The following is an 18316-nucleotide window of genomic DNA, read 5'->3' as shown; positions in this document are numbered from 1 at the left end:
ACTGTACACATGATTTGTGAATTTTTCAGTTTACATGTTATGTGTTAATACAATTTTTTTTGTTTTGTTTTTGTTTGTTTTATTTTAAAGTACACAGGAACTGGGTGCAGTGGTGCAAGCCTGTGATCCCAGCTAAGGATCCTAAATTTGAAGCCAGCCTTGGAAACTTAATGAGACCCTGTCTCAAAAATAATAATTAAAAGGGGTTAGTGATGTAGCTCAGTGATACAGGAACACTGGGTTCAATCCCTGGTAGCAGGGGTGGGGGTAGGGGGCACAAAGGAAAAAAATAATATAGCATTGTGATAAAATGATCCCTCCCTCAAAACAAAACAAAACAAAACAAAAAAAAACAAAGAGCTTTTACATATTCTAGAAAGAAAGGGGTTTGCCTAATTTATTCAAATACCCTTCAAAGTCGGGGTTTATAGCTCTCTAACTTGGTAACATTCTTGCCAAGTCCAAAAATCAGGCAGAAAACAGGCCCAGAGAAGTTCAACAACTAGAACAGATTAATACAGTCAGATATTATGACTGTCTTTGTAGGTCTCTACAAAAAACTATCAGGGAAAAAAAAAAAGGGAGACCAGGCATGGTGGTGCAAGCCGGTAATCCCAGGGATTCAGGAGACTAAGACAGGAGAATCTCAAGTTCAAGACCAGCCTCCGCAATTTAGGGTGGCTCTAAGCAATTTAGTTAAGATCCTGTCCCAAAATAAATAAATAAAGTAAATAAAAAGGGCTGGGGATGTAGTTCAGCAGTAAAGCACCCAATACTTCTTCCCTCCAAAAGTGAGTCAGGCAAATTCACAGGTTGCAAATTTAGTGTACAAGAATCAAGCATCTTTCTATACTATAGTAATGGACACCTGAAAAATGAAAATTTTTTAAATTAGCACCATTAAAATAGGACCATGAAATACTTAGAAATGATTCTAACAAATATATACAACATTTGTATGCTAAAAAGTACAAAACACTGACAAGAAAAATCAAAGACTTAAATGGAAAGATACACTATGTTCATGGATCTGACTATTCCATATCATTATGATGTCAATTCTCCTAAAAATGATTTACAGGTATGAAACAATTCCAATGAAAATCTAAGGCAATATTTTAGTAGCAATCAATAAGCTGATTTTAAATTTTGTATGGAAAAACAGAGGAATTAGGATAGCTAAAATAATTTTCAACAAAAAAATAAAGCATTGGTGTCCTCACACTAACCAAAAAAATAAAAATACTGTAATCTAGAGAATATGTAGTACTAGGAAAAATAATGGATACACACAAAGTTACTGGAATAAAACAGTCCAGAAAAAGACTCACACTGAATGATTTCAATATAGTTTGTCCCCCAAAGATTCATGTGCTGGAAGGTTGGTCCTCAATATAATGGTATTGAAAGGTGGTGGGACCTTTAAAAGGTAGGGCCTAATATGAGGCGACTGGGTCTGTACTAATCTCACAGGAATGGATTACTGCTGTGAAAGTAGACTTTTTTTTTTTTTTTTTAAAGGACAAGACTGGTCCTTCTTTAGTCGCTTCTACTCTTTCTCTTTCTCTCTCCTTTTTTTTTTTTTTGGTGGTGGTCATGAGAATCAAACCCAGGGCCTCAAGTATGCTAAGCAAATGCTTTACCACTGAGCCACATCCCTTGCTTCCCCTTCTTAGTCTCTTGCTTCCTCCCTCTGTTCCAGTTATGAATGTGTGCCATCACCATATAATGTCACCATGTTGGTGATGCAGCTGGGGGCCCTTGACAGATGCTGTGTTATTCATGGATTTCCCAGCCATCAGAAAAACCAACAATTCTTATATTTGTCACAGAAGTTAAGTCAAAACGTAAACTGTTTCCTTAAAAACTGAAGAGACAGCAGGTGAACACAGAAAATTATAAGTTACCAGAGAGAAACTCATAAGCAGAAATCTCAGCAGGAGTATAGGGGGATAAAAACCTGAACTGTAATTGATGAATTGTTGGAGTGTCAGTGTAGATTAGCCTGAGAGAAAAGAATTTCATGCAGATCCAGTTTGGGAGGCCCTCCACACTTTTTTTTTTTTTTTTTAGTTTTACCTGTAGGAGCTTTAGGAGGTTCTCACAGTGAATATTGAAGAAAAATCCCCTTGTGCTTCTAGCAAAGGAAAGTGATAACATAATCATTATGAAATGCAAAATGCATCAGAAAATGTCATTATTCTTAACAAGCTTGCCCTCAGAAGAAACTATTTCACCAGAGCCTAACCAACCTGGCAGAAGGTAAATACCCAATTCCAGCCTGCTGGAGCCTTCTACACAGACGAATAAAAATAACTCCATCTCCTCCAGACATCCTGTCCCTAAGGGGGAAGAAAAATAACAACAACAACAACAAAGAAGCACTGATGAAGTTCACAGTGAATGGCACAAGCTTATCAAAAGACTGAGAATGAATCAAAGTACAAAAGTGTGCTTTCTTTCCAGGATAACACTACATTATGAAAAGTCTATTTACCACAATTCCTTTCACCCAATACATAATGCTCACCTTTCAGCAAAAAAATTACAAGGCACAGAGAAAAGCAATATATACAGTTGAAGAAACACAGCAAGCATCAGTAACAAACCTAGTTGTAGCAAGAACACTAAAATTATCAGACTATGTTAAATTCTAAGAAAGAATTTTTAAATGTAGAGGTCAAAAACACTAAAACAGAAATGAAGGAAGTCTTTGATAAGCTCATTAGTAGACTAGTCATGGCCGAGGGAAAAAAAATCTCTGGGTTTAAGGATATGTCAATAAAAACATTCAAAATTGAAGTTAGAAACAAAAAGAAAACAAAAACCCAGAAGAGAATACCCAAGAACTGTGGGACAATTACAAAAGGTGTAAATATGCAAAATGGGACTTACAGAAGAAGAAAAAAAAAAAGAACTGAAGAAATATTTGAAGCACTAATGACTAAGAATCTTCCCACATTAATGGCAAACAAAAAAATTAGAGCACAATGCCAAAACCATGTCCCAGCATATAATATGCAAACTGCAGAAAATCAAAGGTAAAGAAAATATCTTAAAGAAAGCAGAGGAAAACACACTTTACCTTTAGAGAAACAAAGATAAAAATTACATCTGACCAAAACTATACAATAGGAAAGAGGATAAAATACTTTAAATGCTGAGACAGATAGATAGATAGATAGATAGATAGATAGACAGACAGACAGACAGACAGACAGATAGATAGATAGATAGATAGAACCAACCTAGAATTCTGTACCTTGTAGAATTATCCTTCAAAGGTGAAGGAGAAATAAAGATTTTTCTTAAAAAATAAAAACTGAGAAAATTTGTTGCCAAAAAACCTGCCTTGCAAGAAATGTTTCAAGAAGTTTTTCAGAGAAGAGGAAAATGATATAGGTCAGAGAGTCTAATATACATAAAGAAAGGAAATGTGAGATCTGTCTATGTGTGTGTGTGTGTGTGTGTGTGTATAATAGTCTCCCCTTAACTATAAAGGATATGTTCTAAGACAACCAATGAAAGTTTAAAATACAAATAGTACCAAATCCCATATTTACTATGTTTTTCCATACACACATGCACACACACACACGTATATGTATATATACATACATACATATATCAAGCTTAATTTATAAGAGATGAAAAATAAAATAGAACTATAACTGTAAAAAAACTTATATGAGAGCCAGTATAGTGGTGTATGCCTGTAATCTCAGCAATTCAGGAGGCTGAGCAGAAGGATTGAGGCCAGCCTCAGTAACAGCAAGGCCCCAGGCAACTCAGTGAGACAGTGTCTCAAAATAAAAATTAAAAAGGGTTGGGCTAGGGTTGTATGTAGCTCAGTGGTAGAATGCTTGCCTAGAACATGTTAAGCACTGGGTTCAGTCCTCAGCACCACATAAAAATAAATTAAAATAAATAAATAAATAAAAAGGGCTGGAGATATGGCTAGTGGTTAAGCACCCCTGGGCCTTTGGGTTCATCCATTACTAAAACAAAACCTTAGGTGAATGTGGTTTTTCTAATATCTTACTGTACAGCAGATCTTAGAATACAGACCTTGTATACCTCAGTATACAATTTTTTTCTTTCCTTATTGGGTCAAAAACTTTTACTTTCACTTAAAGGAATCACTTTACAGCTTCACTACTCTTATACTTTGGGTGTATTATTAAATAAAATAAAAGAAGGGTTGCTTGAACACAGGCACCACAATAAGAATACAGTTGTCTACTAAGGGACTAATGGGTGGGTGGCATATACAGCATGGATATGCTAGACAAGGAAATGATTCATGTCCTAGGCAGGATGGATAGGATAGCATGAGATTTCATCATTCTACTTTGAACAGTATGCTATTTAAAATTTATGAGTTACTTATTTCTAGAATTTTCTCATTTACATTTTCAGGCCATGAGTTAATCACGGGTAACTAAAACCATGAAAAATCAAACTGTGAATAAGGGGGCATAATTTTATCATCTGAAAGTGGACTTGGATTAGTTGTCAATATATATTGCAAACTCTAGGCAAAACCTTAAAAATGTGAAAAAATGAGTATAACTGTAATGGGCTCAAGTGATCCTCCTTCCTCAGCCCCCTGGAAAGGAGAAAAATGGAATTATACAAAATGCTCAAGTAAAGTCCCAAAAGGCAGATAAGAAGACAAAAATAGGAATAATGAAGAAAGGCAAGAAAAAAAAACAGTAATAAATATGGCAGATATTAATACAACTATATAAAAAACATTTTATGTCAGTGATTTAAATATGCCAACTAAAAGACAGAGATTAGCTGGACACAGTGGTGCAACCCTGTGGTCCCAGGCACTCAGGAGGCTGAGGAAGGAGGATCACTTGAGCCCAGCAGTTCATGGCAAGATGCCCACTCAAACAAACAATTGGACAGACTGTCACCTTGAGTCAAAAAACTTTAAGCTTATAAGATATCCACTTCAAATGTAAAGATTCATTTAGGTTAAGGGGCTGGGGTTGTGGCTCAGCGGTAGAGCACTCGTCTCGCACGAGCGGGACCCTGGGTTCGATCCTCAGCACACATAAAAAATAAATGAGTGAAATAAAGGTATTGTGTCCAACTACAACTATCAAATAAATATTTTTTTAAAAAAGATTCATTTAGGTTAAAAGTAATAATGATGAAGAAAGATATACTATGTTAACACACTAATCAAAAGAAAGTGGGAGAAGTTATATTAATTTCAGACAGGCAACACTGAGAAGCAAAGGGGAGAAATCAGAGATAACACATAATAATAAAGGTATAAATTTTGCACAAAGACACAATGGTCTTAATGTGTATGTACCTAACAACAGCACAAAATAACAGGAGGCAAAAACTCATAGAACTTCAGAGAGAAATAGATAAGGACACTATCATACTTGGAGACTTCAATAGTCCTCTATCAAAGATAGATACAGGAGGCAGAAAATTAGCAAGGACATAGCTAAATTCAACAGTAGCAGTAGAATATACATTCTTTTCAAGCTCATATAAAATATTTATAATAGGTGACATTCAGACCTTAAGACATACCTTAACAAATTCAAAGAATGAAATTAAACTGAAAACCAATAACAGAAAAATAGCTGGAAAATCACAAAATACTTAGAGAATAAATGCCACACATTTAAATAACACATAGGTCAAAGAAGAAATCTCAAAAGAAAATTGTAAATATTTTGAACTAAAGAAAAAGGAAAACACAAGTTTTCAAACTTTATGGGATAGAGTGAAAGCAGTGCTAAAATGGAAATTTACAGTGCTTATAATACATAATATTATATAATAGAACAGAAGAAAGATCTAAAATCAATACTCTTTAGGAAACTAGGAAAAAGAAGAACAAATTAAATCCAAAGTAAACAAAAGAATAATACAAAAAAATTAGAGCAGAAATCAATGAAATTGAAACAAGAAAATCAATAGAGAAAATAAATTAAACCAAAGCCTGATTCTTTGAAAAGAAAAAAATTGAAAAGATCAATAAAATTGATAAGCCTCTACCCAGACTAAGAAAAAAAGAAAGAAGTCACAAATAACTAATCAGAAATGAAAAAGGGGACATCACTATACCTCTCATGGATAATTAGGGACTATTATGAATAAATTCATGCTAACAAATTTGATACTCTAAATGACATGAACCAATTTATTGAAAGTTATAATTTGTCAAACTTCTCATACAAAAAAATAGACAATCTGAATAGGTAATATCAGATCCTAAGAGAATCCTCCCTTTCTGATTTGAAGAAAAAGAAAGTTGGCTATATTAGTCAGTTTTCCATTGTTGTGACAAAATACCTGAGATAATCAACATAAAACCAAGAAAAGTTTACTTTGGCTCAGTTTCAGAGGTTTCAGTCCATAGTCACTTGGCCCTATTGGTCTGGACATGGTGATGCAATATGTATCGGGACAGGAGTGCACGGTGAAAGAAGCCTATTAATTTTCATGGTGATTGGAAAGCAAAGACAGGGAGATAGGAAGCTGCTGGGATCCCAATTTTCCCTTCAAGAACACACCGTCCAATGACCTAACTGCCTTCCATTAGTCTCTGTTTAATTCCTAGAAGTTCCACCACCTCAATATATTGCCACAGGCTAGGGACAAAGTCTTTAACATGTAGGTCTTTGGGGAACATTCAAGATCCAAACCATAGCAGAATCCTTTATAAGTCTCAGAGATTGAGGGAAATCTCACCTTTTCCTCCCTTTTACCTTCTCTTCTGCTCTAGTCTCCAGGCAAAACCATGGCAGTATCAGCACTGAGATGGTTGTGGAGACTGGGTAAGCATCTACACCTCTGAAAGAATGGAACTCCTTTTCCTAGCCTCAGGAGTTGTAACTCTAAGAGCATTAGGCATGTCCTCATTGCTGTTGCTTTCCCCCCCTGTCTTCTCATCACTTGGCCTGAATGAAGGCACTGTTGAAGGAAGTGAATAGTCAAATGGGAAAACTCAAGCCCCTATTTTCTACCTAAAGGACTAAGAAAAACAGTTCTCAGGAAATGAAGTGTTGGTGAGATTCTGATGATAAGAGAGATCAAGAAAACAATTCTATAGTATTGGGTATGAATTACTGGGCTCACCTATGAGCTATGTATGCATGGATCTGAACCTACATAGCATACTACAGGCTTTGAGAATAGAGCTGCAAGATATGCTACTGCTCTGGTTCTAGTGAGTCACACTTTTGGGATTTATCTAAAATTGAACTGACATTTGGCCACAGACCCCACAATGAGAAGTAAAAATATATGTCTTTAAACATATCTAGTTGTTTGCCACTGACACACACACACACGCATGCACACACACAATCTAAATTATAATCCCCAAAGGCTTTAAGTGCCTTTCCATTCTCCTTAGGATTAAAAAACAAAACCAAGGTTTCATAATCTAATGTTCAAAATTTTATGAAATTATGTAGGCTATGATCCTAAATTACTTGATCTATGAAGAAAACAGGAAAAAGTCAACTTGAAAAGGTAAAGTCAATAAACACATATCAACCCTGAGATGACACAGATATTGGGTAAGAAAACTTTTAACCAACTATTATAACAATTCTTCAATAAGTCAAGGCAAATATTCTTAAAGTGAATGGAAAGACAAATTCTGAAAATTCAGTGTTCATTTTACATTTGAACACATTATCCTTCCAGCCAGCCACATTTCAAATGTTTCATGTAGCCAATAAGTACATTTTATACCACTAAAGCTCTAGACCTATATCCAGAATAAATCCAATCAGTCTCCTGAGGTAAAGTGAAGTGTGATCCAATGAACAAAGACTAGAAATATATAAAGGGATAACGCCAACCACACCTTCATTCAACTCACTTATGAGGTCTGTGCAAAAATAAGACAAATCTTGAAGAACAACAGTGAATTTCTATAGCTTGTTCAGGTTGCAACTCCTTTTATCGCTACTATTTTAGATGTGGTTTTGTAGCTGAGGTAAACTAAAACATACCTGGCACCTAGTTTGCATTTGTTGACCTAAGAATGAGACTATCAGAAGCAGTATATGTTCAGCTACCAAGACCAGAAACACATTTTCACTGTTTTACATCTTATCAATTCTCTGGCTCTAGGACATAGTCTAATCCCCAAAGGCTTTAAGTGCCGTTCCATTCCATAGGGCATTATGCTGGTATATTACATTGATGATATCATGCTGATTAGACTTAGAGAACAGGAAGCAGCATATAATTTAGATAACTTGATAAGGTGCTTATTGAAAAACTTTAGGGGAATCTCAGAACAGATCCTTGTTATTTGGGGGGGAAAAAACTCATGTCATTGTCTGCAAATAATTATTATCCTTATTAGAAAAATAGCTTTTGGCTTAGAATGATACTTAACCATGTACTGTTGTGTTACCCTGTGACCCGGGCACCCCACCATGACCTAACTATTGCTAGACAAACAAAGTAATATAGTTAGGTGTACAATGCAGCACTTCATCATAAAATGGAAACAGTATACATGAAATGAAATCAATCTTGAGCAGGTCCTAAATCACAAGCAATTTTCAAAAGCAAGTGACCCAGATGTCTATGGTTCCTACTTCTGCTATACTGCTTCTTCTCTCTTAATCTGTTTGTATGAGCTCAAGGAAAATTCTCTATGGCCATTTGACTGAAGGAGGAAACAATTAAGAGTGTGAAGAGAGCCCTACAGAATGGGAGAAAATCTCTGCCACCTGCTCCTCAGGGCATTAATATCCAGACTATATAAAGAACTCAAAAAATTAGCACTAAAAAACCAAATAACCCAATTAATAAATGGGCAAAAGGACTAAACAGACACTTCTCAAAAGAAGAAATACAAATAGTCAATATATAAAAAAAAAGTTCAACATCTCTAGAAATATGCAAATTAAAACCACACTGAGATTACATCTTACTCTAGTCAGAATACAAATAACAATAAATGTTGGTGAGGATATGAGGGAAAAGGTACACTGATACATTGTTGGTGGGACTGCAAAATTAGTGCAACCACTCTGGAAAACAGCATGGAGATTTCTCAAAAAAGTAGAAATGAAACCACCATATATGACCCAGCTATCTCACTCCTCCCTATAAAGCCAAAAGGTTTAAAATAAGCATACTACAGTGTCACAGCCACACTAATGTTTATAATAGCACAATTCACAATAGCCAAGCTATGGAATGAACTAGGTGCCCAGCAACAGATGAATGAATAAAGAAAATGTGGTACATATGTATAATGAAATGCTAGCCATGAAGAAGAATGACATTATGCCTTCTTCCAGCAAACGGAGGAACTGGAGACTTATCATACTAAGTGAAATATGCCACCAGTCCCAGAAAGTCAGAGGTGAAATGTTTTCTCTAATAATGTAGAAGCCAATTCTAAAAAAAAAGGTGTGTAGGAGGGAGTTTGCAAAAAGATCAGTGGAGTAGACAAAGGGAAATGAAGGGAAAGGATAAAGATAGGGATAGGGAAAGACAATGAAATTAATCTGACACAACATTCCTATGTACATATATGAATATACAACGGGGGTGAATCTCACCATCAAGACATTAATTTAAAAAAAAAAAAAACTACCATAGCAGAAACATCAGTAGAGTAGAGGGAAGGGAATAGGGAAAGGGAAAGTATTAGGGACTAAATTAATACAAATTATATTCTATGCTTTTCTAATTTTGTCAAAATGAATCCTAATGTTATGTATAACTAAAAAGAACCAATAAAAAGTAAAAACAGAAAAATTAAAACTTGGGAAAAAAGATTCATTTGATGATTACAAGGTTTTATCATGTAGACAGTTTTTAGCTAATTTAATCACGCTTTTGTATTTTTCATGTTTTTCTATTTGTCCCTAATAAAATAATTCTTATACACACACACACAATCACAATCACACCTTTTAAAATGATGATTCTACATGACAACCACAGTATAAACCCTATTCTAAAGGGCAGTGATAAAAGGAAACCCTCCCAGTGGCAGTAACTTATCAGGGTTCATTTTCTTTGTAAGGAGACAGAGGAACTGTTGGATACTGACCCATGTTTAACGGTCTGACTAGACATTTGAGACTTGGAAAAACAATTCAAAAAGTGATGACAAACTGATCTGGGAGGTAAAGAATGTAGATAGACCTCTTTTAAAAAGTATAAAATATGAAATAATCTATGGCTCATGTGAATATCTGGCAAAGAGCAAATTCTACAGAAAAGGGGCTCCTTAACCCAACAGTAAGATGACCTGTTCTGAAGACTCAGCCAGTCTCTTTACAGTACATTTACTGTATTTTTGCCTTGTTTAACAACAAGATGAAGTTTATATGAGCCCAGGAACATGGATTTCTATTCATTGACATTAATCTATTGCCACTCAGCTGAAAGTCCAACTTGCCAACAGTCTACACTGACACCCCTAATAAACAGTCATGAGAAGATCAGCCAATCACTTTTCTACATGCTTCTGCCCATTAGTAATTTGCCCTTTCTAGTAAATCAACAATGGATTTAATCAATTTTGATACATTACTTATCCACCATACCCACACATTTATAGTTTGAAGTTTTCCAAGTTGTGTTAGCCTGCCCTCTTGTGGGAACAAGCTCTTCAATCTATTACTAGAAATAAAACATTAAATCCAACCTACTCAAATGAAACAAAACAAAAAGTATATTGACTCTAATAATTTTACCCCAGGCTTTACTAATAGGTTCCTTCCTCAACTTTTGTACTCCCGCTGTTTCTGATCCTTCATTAAGATTTACAAAGCTTTGTTTGCTTGCTTGCTTGCTTGTTTTTTTGGTACCAGGGATTGAACCCAGGGACACTTAACCACTGAACCATATCCCCAATCCTTTTTATTTTTGAATTTTGATTCAGGGTCTCGCTAACTTCCTTAGAACATGAATAAATTGCTGAGGCTGGCTTTGAACTTGTGATCCTCCTGTCTCAACCTCCTGAACCACTGGGAGACATAGAGGCATAAAGGTATGCACTAACCACACCTACCTGAGATACATAAAGTTTTTCAAAGAGGTTTTTATGATCATCTCTTATCAGAAAATTTTAAATACTTTAAATCAAAACCCTTTAATCTGTTTAACAGACCTTTCCCAACCTTTTTAGTGGTCATCCTTTTATTCCTTTTCTTTAAAAAATATGGATAATTGAGGAGTGGCTCCTACAAGACCTCTAATGTCAATTAGGCCAATTATCATAATGCTAAGTGGAATAATTAATGTGTTCTGACATAAAAGTTGCTTTGGTCTGCATATTCCAAAACTTAGGATGATTATAAATAAAGCACTTTGCAAATATAAACACTAACAGATATGAAAATAGTGTAATAAATTAAGGGTTACTTATGCTTATAGACCATTATAGAGATTTTAAGAAATTAAGAGTTTCAGTATATTCTTGGAGGGATGGCATGTAATACTATTGGGAGTAAATATAAAAACTATTAATTTGTATGTGTATATACCTTCTTGGATATGCTAGTATGAACTCAGAGAAAAGTATGGAAGAATTCGGACTGAATGTAGATGATATTGTTACTTTAGGGGAGGGGAGGAGGAATTTTTTGATAAAGTGTCATTTTTGTAGTTAATTAAAATCATTGTATCTCACATTTAAAAATACAAGTACAACCAAAATATATAAACATGTTCTAATATATCCCTAACATCCCAAGATAATAAGAAATCATTAATTAGAGGATTGATTTCAAGTTTAATTTTATGAACAGAGTGTTATAATAAAATAATCAGCAAGAAGTAAATTTCAGAAGAAATACAGGACTAGACATAAAGGCATTTCAAAGGGATTTACCATGTGAATTCAGATCTCTTAAGTATTATCCAATCAATAACAAACAAATTTGTACTTGAAATATCAGAATGGAAAGGTTCTAACTACATGCTTCTGTGTCTGATTTAAAATTTTTGCTATAGATTAATGTAAAATTGAAAGTATTTTCCTATGAAAAATAATGTCAATTTTACAACATTATCCTGACAATTATGAGAAGACACTGTTCCATGTCATGGTACATACGTATTACTGAACATTAAGTTTATTTTTTCTTTCTTCTAAAGCAATTTATAGTGAGTCCTAATTGATTTTTTTTAATATTTTTAAATTGTAGATGGACACAATGCCTTCATTTTATTTATTTATTTATTTTTATGTGGTGCTGAAGATTGAATCCAGTGCCCCACATGTGCCAGGCAAGTGCTCTACCACTGAGCCACACCCCCAACCCCCTAATTGATTTTTTTCTTTTTTTTTTTTTTGGTGGTGGGGATTGAACCCAGAGCCTTGTATATGTGAAGCAAGCACTCTACTAACTGAGCTATATCCCCATCCCCGTAATTGATATTTCTTATCTGAATGGTAAACTAGTAAAAACAACAAAACACTCTTGTACATACCACATGTAAGCTAAAATAAAAAATGAATACTGAGATAGTTTTTCTCATTACTGTCTATAATTAACCATAGTTGGTTCAATAAAAAAAAAATCTTAGGTTTGGGGATATGGCTCAGTGATAGAGCATTTGACTAGCATGCACAAGGCCCTGTGTTCAATCCCCAGTACCACCAAAAACTGTAATTTTCCTGGACTGAAGAATAATTTATATGCTTCAAGAATATAACATTTCAAATCTGCTAAAATTTTACAAATTTCCAAGGAAAGTAAAAAAAAAATGTCATAACATACTATTTTGAAAATTTAGTAAATTATTACTATGGATATAACAGCATGTATTAATCAAATAAAGCTGGTTATAAATAATGGGAATTGTGCAAAGCCAAATACTGCACATGTTTTTCCCAGTCTTCAGCACAAGATGGTTTCATGGGCATTATTATACCTATATATATTATATATCAAAACCTAATGCCTGCACGATGGTCTCTTTTCAAAAGTGAATCAGGGACTGTGTTGTGGCTCAGTTGTAGAGCACTTGCCTAGCACATGTGAGGTACTGGGTTCAATCCTCAGCACCACATAAAAATAAAATAAAGGTATTGTGTCCATTTACCACTTAAAAAAAGTGAATCAGAACTGGGTTTCAACTTTTTCATGTTTGCTCATGCCTCTATTTAATATCTAGAACTAAAGAAGTTCAGTTTACATATATATGACCATTAAGGGGAAAAATAATTTAATACATTAAATGGAGTCAAAATGACAAAAAAAAAATCTGATGAAGAAACTCAAAGATTCCTGAATTATATAACCTTTAGAGAATTATAAAGCTTCCTTCATCATACTTAATGGCATGAAATAAGGCACTAGTATGATTCTAGATGCAAAGACCCTAATATTAATGAACTAGATTACAAAGAAAAACAGATTCAATCAACAAATAAGACAAAATACAATCAACAATATAATCCAATTATATAATATGCTACTGAAAAGTAGAAAATAACCACCTATCTTGAGGTTTTACAGGCATATATCGAGCCTCAGTTTACAAATCAATAGATGGTTGATAGTTCTGACAAATTACCTACATTCAACAAATTTCTGGCACTACTTTTTTTTTCAGTTACAAAAGTAACAGAAGTGAATACTGAATCAATATTTGGCCTAGGCACATTCTCATACTTTTCCAAGCACACCAAATGCTAGATATTTGTTTTATTCTTTATTTAACAAATATTGATAAATTTTTGTAATGCCAGCGTCCTAGGACTAGAGTGATAAACAAGACAAGTATACCTGCTTACCTGAAACTTTCCTTCCAGTAGCTGAGATGATAATAAGTAATTAAATGAATAGTTTAATTTTGGGTAGTGATAAATACTATGAAGGTTAGGGCTGGGATTTGGGATGGTCATAGAAATTTCTTTTACATAAGTAGAAATCTATATATCCTTTTATACAAGAAAGAACTTAAGAAACATTCTTAACAGGCTTGAGCAAAAGGACCAGCATTTCAGTAAACTAGAAGGACATAGAATAGGGAATTAAAAAGAGGTAAATGAACTAAGATCATGGTAGAGAATAACATAAACTTTGAAATTTATTCTGAACATGATAAGAAATTAATGGGGATTTCAGCTGGGTTTGGTGGCCAATGCCTGTGATCCCAGCCAGCTTGGGAGGCTGTGGCAGAAGATCACGATTTCAAAGCCAGCCTCAGAAACTTAGTGAGGGTCTAAGCTATTCAGTGAGACTCTGTCTCCTAATAAAATATTTTAAAAAAGGGCTAGGGATGTGGCTCACTGGCCAAGTGTCCCTGGGATCAATCTCCAGTACCAAATAAAAAAAAGGGGGGGGGGAATTACTGGGGATATTGTTTTCAAATTTGGGGCCCTTATTTATTTAAAAAGAGCAATGTAACTATCAAATGGACAATAGAATACTTGTCAGAGTGGAAATAGTAAGATAAGTCAGGATGCTATTATAATAGTAAAGGAAAGAAATGATGGTAATTTAAAATAAATAATGGTAGCTTACAAACACTAAGAGTTGTGTGGAAATGACCAAAACAAAACAAAAAAAAAGTATCTTAAAAGGAACAAATCCTGAAAACACTGTACGACAAGATACAACAAAATGCCCATAATATTATTTCTTCAATAATTGAGTAGAAATGTTTTCAAAAGCCATGGAAAACAAAAACATATTGCAACTGGATTGGGGAAACTATAGCCCAGAGCATGTGTAAGGAAGATAACGGTGATCCTAGAGTGTTTCTGGGTCTAGTTTCAGCAGTGAAGCAAGACATGCAAGGAGAAAACAACCATAGGCAGCAATCTGACTAAGTGGGGTACAAGGAGTCAGGCCCATCTCCCAATCCCACATGAATGTGATAAGCAGAACATATCAGAGGTCTCTGCCCATAAACTGGAGCAGTGAATGTGGGTATATGTGAGTTAGAATCCATTACCTGAGAGATCAGAGGGAAAGGTGGCTGGCTAACATACAGGAGAGAAAAAACCCTCATGTCTAGAAGACACTGACCATGCACCAGACACCCTACACTCCCCTTTTATCTTTCCCTTCCAGTCCTTCCCAAGGCAAGTCCATTTCACAACTGTCAGCCTATAGCTAAATGTCATAAATGTCAGAGAGGGAAATTCTTCATGACCAGAAAAACAGTGATATGAAGAATATAGTAGAATAGTTTAAATGCATTTAGAATTCTAAGATTAAAATTATTTTGCTTAAAATTTTTGAAGAAAATGCTTTCCTTTTTTAAAAATTCCATTTCCAGTGCCACCGCTGAGAAGTCCAAAGTCAACTGACAAGTTTGTTTGTTTGTTTCTCCTCTCTGGAAACATGAAATCACTGTCTGGCCTCAGTAATGCCAAATTTCACCACAACGTGCTCTAGTTTGTTTCTAAGTCATTATACATGAACCTTTTCAATCAAGAAATTCACATTCTTCAGTACAAGACAATTCTCTTAAATCATTTGTTGATGATTTCTTCCCCATTTCATTTGTACTTTCTTTTGAAAACTACTATTAGTTGAATATTGAAATCCTCTAACTGATCCAATAATTTCTTAACAATTTTTACTTCTTTCCTGTCACTTCTAACCTTTTGATCTACCCTTTCAGGGATTCCTTCAACATTAATTTATTTTAATTTTTATATTTTTATTATTTTTTTACATGACAGTAAAATAGTATATTTTGAAATATTATACAAACATAGTATAAATTATTATCTTCCCCTCCCTTGTTGTAGTTGAATATCCACATATCAGAGAGTTTTGGTGTTTGGGGACTGGCTTATTTCACTTAGCATGATGTTCTCCAGTTCTATCCATTCACCAGCAAATGACATAATTTCATTCTTCTTTGTCTGAGTAATATTCCATCACATTTTCTTTATCCATTCATCTGTTGAAGGGCACCTAGGTTGGTTCCATAGTTTGGCTATTGTGGACTGAGCTGCTATAAACACTGAATGGCTATGTCACAGTAGTATGTTGATTTTAAGTCCTTTGGGTATAAACTGAGGAGTGGGATAACAGGGTCAAATTATAGGCTCCACTCCAACTTTTCTGAGGAATCTCCATACTGTTTTCCACAGTGGATGCACCAATTTGCAGTCCCACCAGCAATGTATAAGTAAACTTCTTTTTTTACATCCTCGCCAAATTTATTGTTGCTTGCATCCATGATAATTGCCATTCTGACTGGAATGAGATGGAATCTCAGTGTAGTTCTGATTCACATTTCTCTATTTGCTAGAGATGTTGAGCAATTTTTTCATATATTTTTGACCATTCATATTTCTTTTTTCTGTGGAGTGCCTGTTCAGTTCCTTAGCTCATTTATTGATTGGATTACTTCGGATTTTTGGTGTTCAGTTTTTTGAGTTCTTTGTTTTTATCCTGGAGATTAACGCTCTGTCTGAAGTGGTGGTGGTGGTAGAAATTTTTAATAATTCTATGGAGCTTTGATTTCTGCCATCATAATTTTAATATCTAAGAGTTATTTTAAGCAGACAAATGTCATTCTTTTGTAGTTCCTCCTTGTTTCATGGCTGCATTATCTTGTATATCTTTTTTTCTTCATTAGAGTCCCACAAAAGACTTTTTCAATCTCCTGTCTAGAAGATAAAGTCCTGAACTGTCAGTATTCTGAGCCCAGTAGGATAAAGATAGGAGGAAAATAACTGGGATCCAATTCTCCTGTTTTTAGCATAGGACTCCTTCTCTAGGTTGTGTTTGGTGTCTCCCAGTCTAGGGAGCCTGGTTTCTTTCATTTCCAAAGAATAAATTCTAGGCTTTGCTAAGGTTAGATGTGGGGAATTGGGCACTTGCCCAGCTGACTGGTTAGCTAGGTCTTGGGAGAGGATTCTTCATCTGACTTTTAAACAATCCTCCTTTCACCTCTATTTCCACATACTATCAATCTTGAGCTTTTTGAGACTTCTAGAGGGTAATTTAGGATGTTTGGGGTTTTTTTTTTTTTTTCACTGATTTTCGCTGCTATGAATTTAGAGTTCAGTTTCATATTATCAATATACTCTCCATGTTTCTAAAATTATGTGGACGTTGTCTATTCTCCAATCCCCCTTTACTGATCTTTCAATGAATTTCTGAAATGAGCAAAACTCGAAGTATAGACTTACCCATGTTTTGCTCCCGATAATACCTGTTTTTCATGTAAGTCATTATAAATGGCTCTTTTTAAATTTCTTTTGAATAAAGAGATATTGTAAAGAAAATCCCTAAGAGTATAAAGAAAATTGCTTTACTACCAGTTAACTCTTATGATTGAATTCCTGGTTACTTGGAATTAATAGATTAGGTAGTTTGTACTTTGGATCACAGAAATCAGTTTTTATTGTTTGAAGTTCATCTTTGTTATTAAAATTCAATTTTATATATTGATTTGAAAAATACTTAACTGACCAATGTCAGAGAGAATAAGATCAATTAATTTCACATATCTATAACATTTCATAAGTTAAGGCATTAATAATAATAAATACTATAATCTTTTGTATTAATTTTATTTTATGCTTCTACATACATGATCTCATTTTTTCTTAATTTTCTTTTATATTTAAATAAATTTATAGGGAGAAGTGAAAAAGTTGAAAATTTCCTGACATTAATACTATATGCATTATATTAAGATATTAATTATATGCTTATATTAATATCTTAATATAATGCATAATATTATTTAAGATTAAGTGCTATTATAAGTTAAAATTTCTAAAGCAACCTTAATATGTTATTTCTCTTTTTATTTTGTAAGAAATAATTTAATAGTACAGCTCTAAAAAGAGTAAGGTTTGAGAAAAAGGGGAACAGGATTATGGAATAAATGAACAGAGTTTTTATAGGGCTAAAACAGTGCATATTTATAAATTTAAGCTTTAATTTATGGTATTTTAGCTGAAAGATTCTCTGAAAACCAAACTTGGTAAATTACGGCCTAACAGTCTGTAGTTTATTCATCACTTTGTGTTCTCAATTCTTATTCTCTCTCTCTCTCTCTCTCTCTTTTTTTTTTTTTTGGTACCAGGGATTGAACTCAGGGGCACTCGACCACTGAGCCACTTCCCCAGCCCTATTTTGTATTTTATTTAGAGACAGGGTCTCTCTGATTTGCTTAATGCCTTGCCATTGCTGAGACTGGCTTTGAACTCGTGGTCCTCCTGCTTCAGCCTCCAAAGCCGCTGGGACTACAGGCATGCATCACTGCTCCTGGCTCAATTCTTATTCTCTTCAGAGATCAATTCATTCATTTAACAACATTTATTTAGTGACTACTATATTTCAGATATTTTTTTCTTGAC

The 18316-nt window shown here is 34.3% G+C and overlaps 1 protein-coding gene across 7 annotated transcripts in view; it reads right to left on the bottom strand.

Annotated features, from left to right (window-relative positions):
* Positions 1-18316, bottom strand: part of Tanc2 (tetratricopeptide repeat, ankyrin repeat and coiled-coil containing 2) — a 467438-nt gene that overhangs the window by 304903 nt on the left and 144219 nt on the right. The window lies entirely within an intron of this gene.

This window comes from Marmota monax, unplaced genomic scaffold (genome assembly GCF_021218885.2).
Source record: "Marmota monax isolate L192 unplaced genomic scaffold, Marmota_monax_Labrador192_F-V1.1 WCK01_AAM20220418_F8-fsc00319, whole genome shotgun sequence".
NCBI lineage: Eukaryota > Metazoa > Chordata > Mammalia > Rodentia > Sciuridae > Marmota > Marmota monax.
This window is presented reverse-complemented; position numbering and strand designations above follow the sequence as displayed.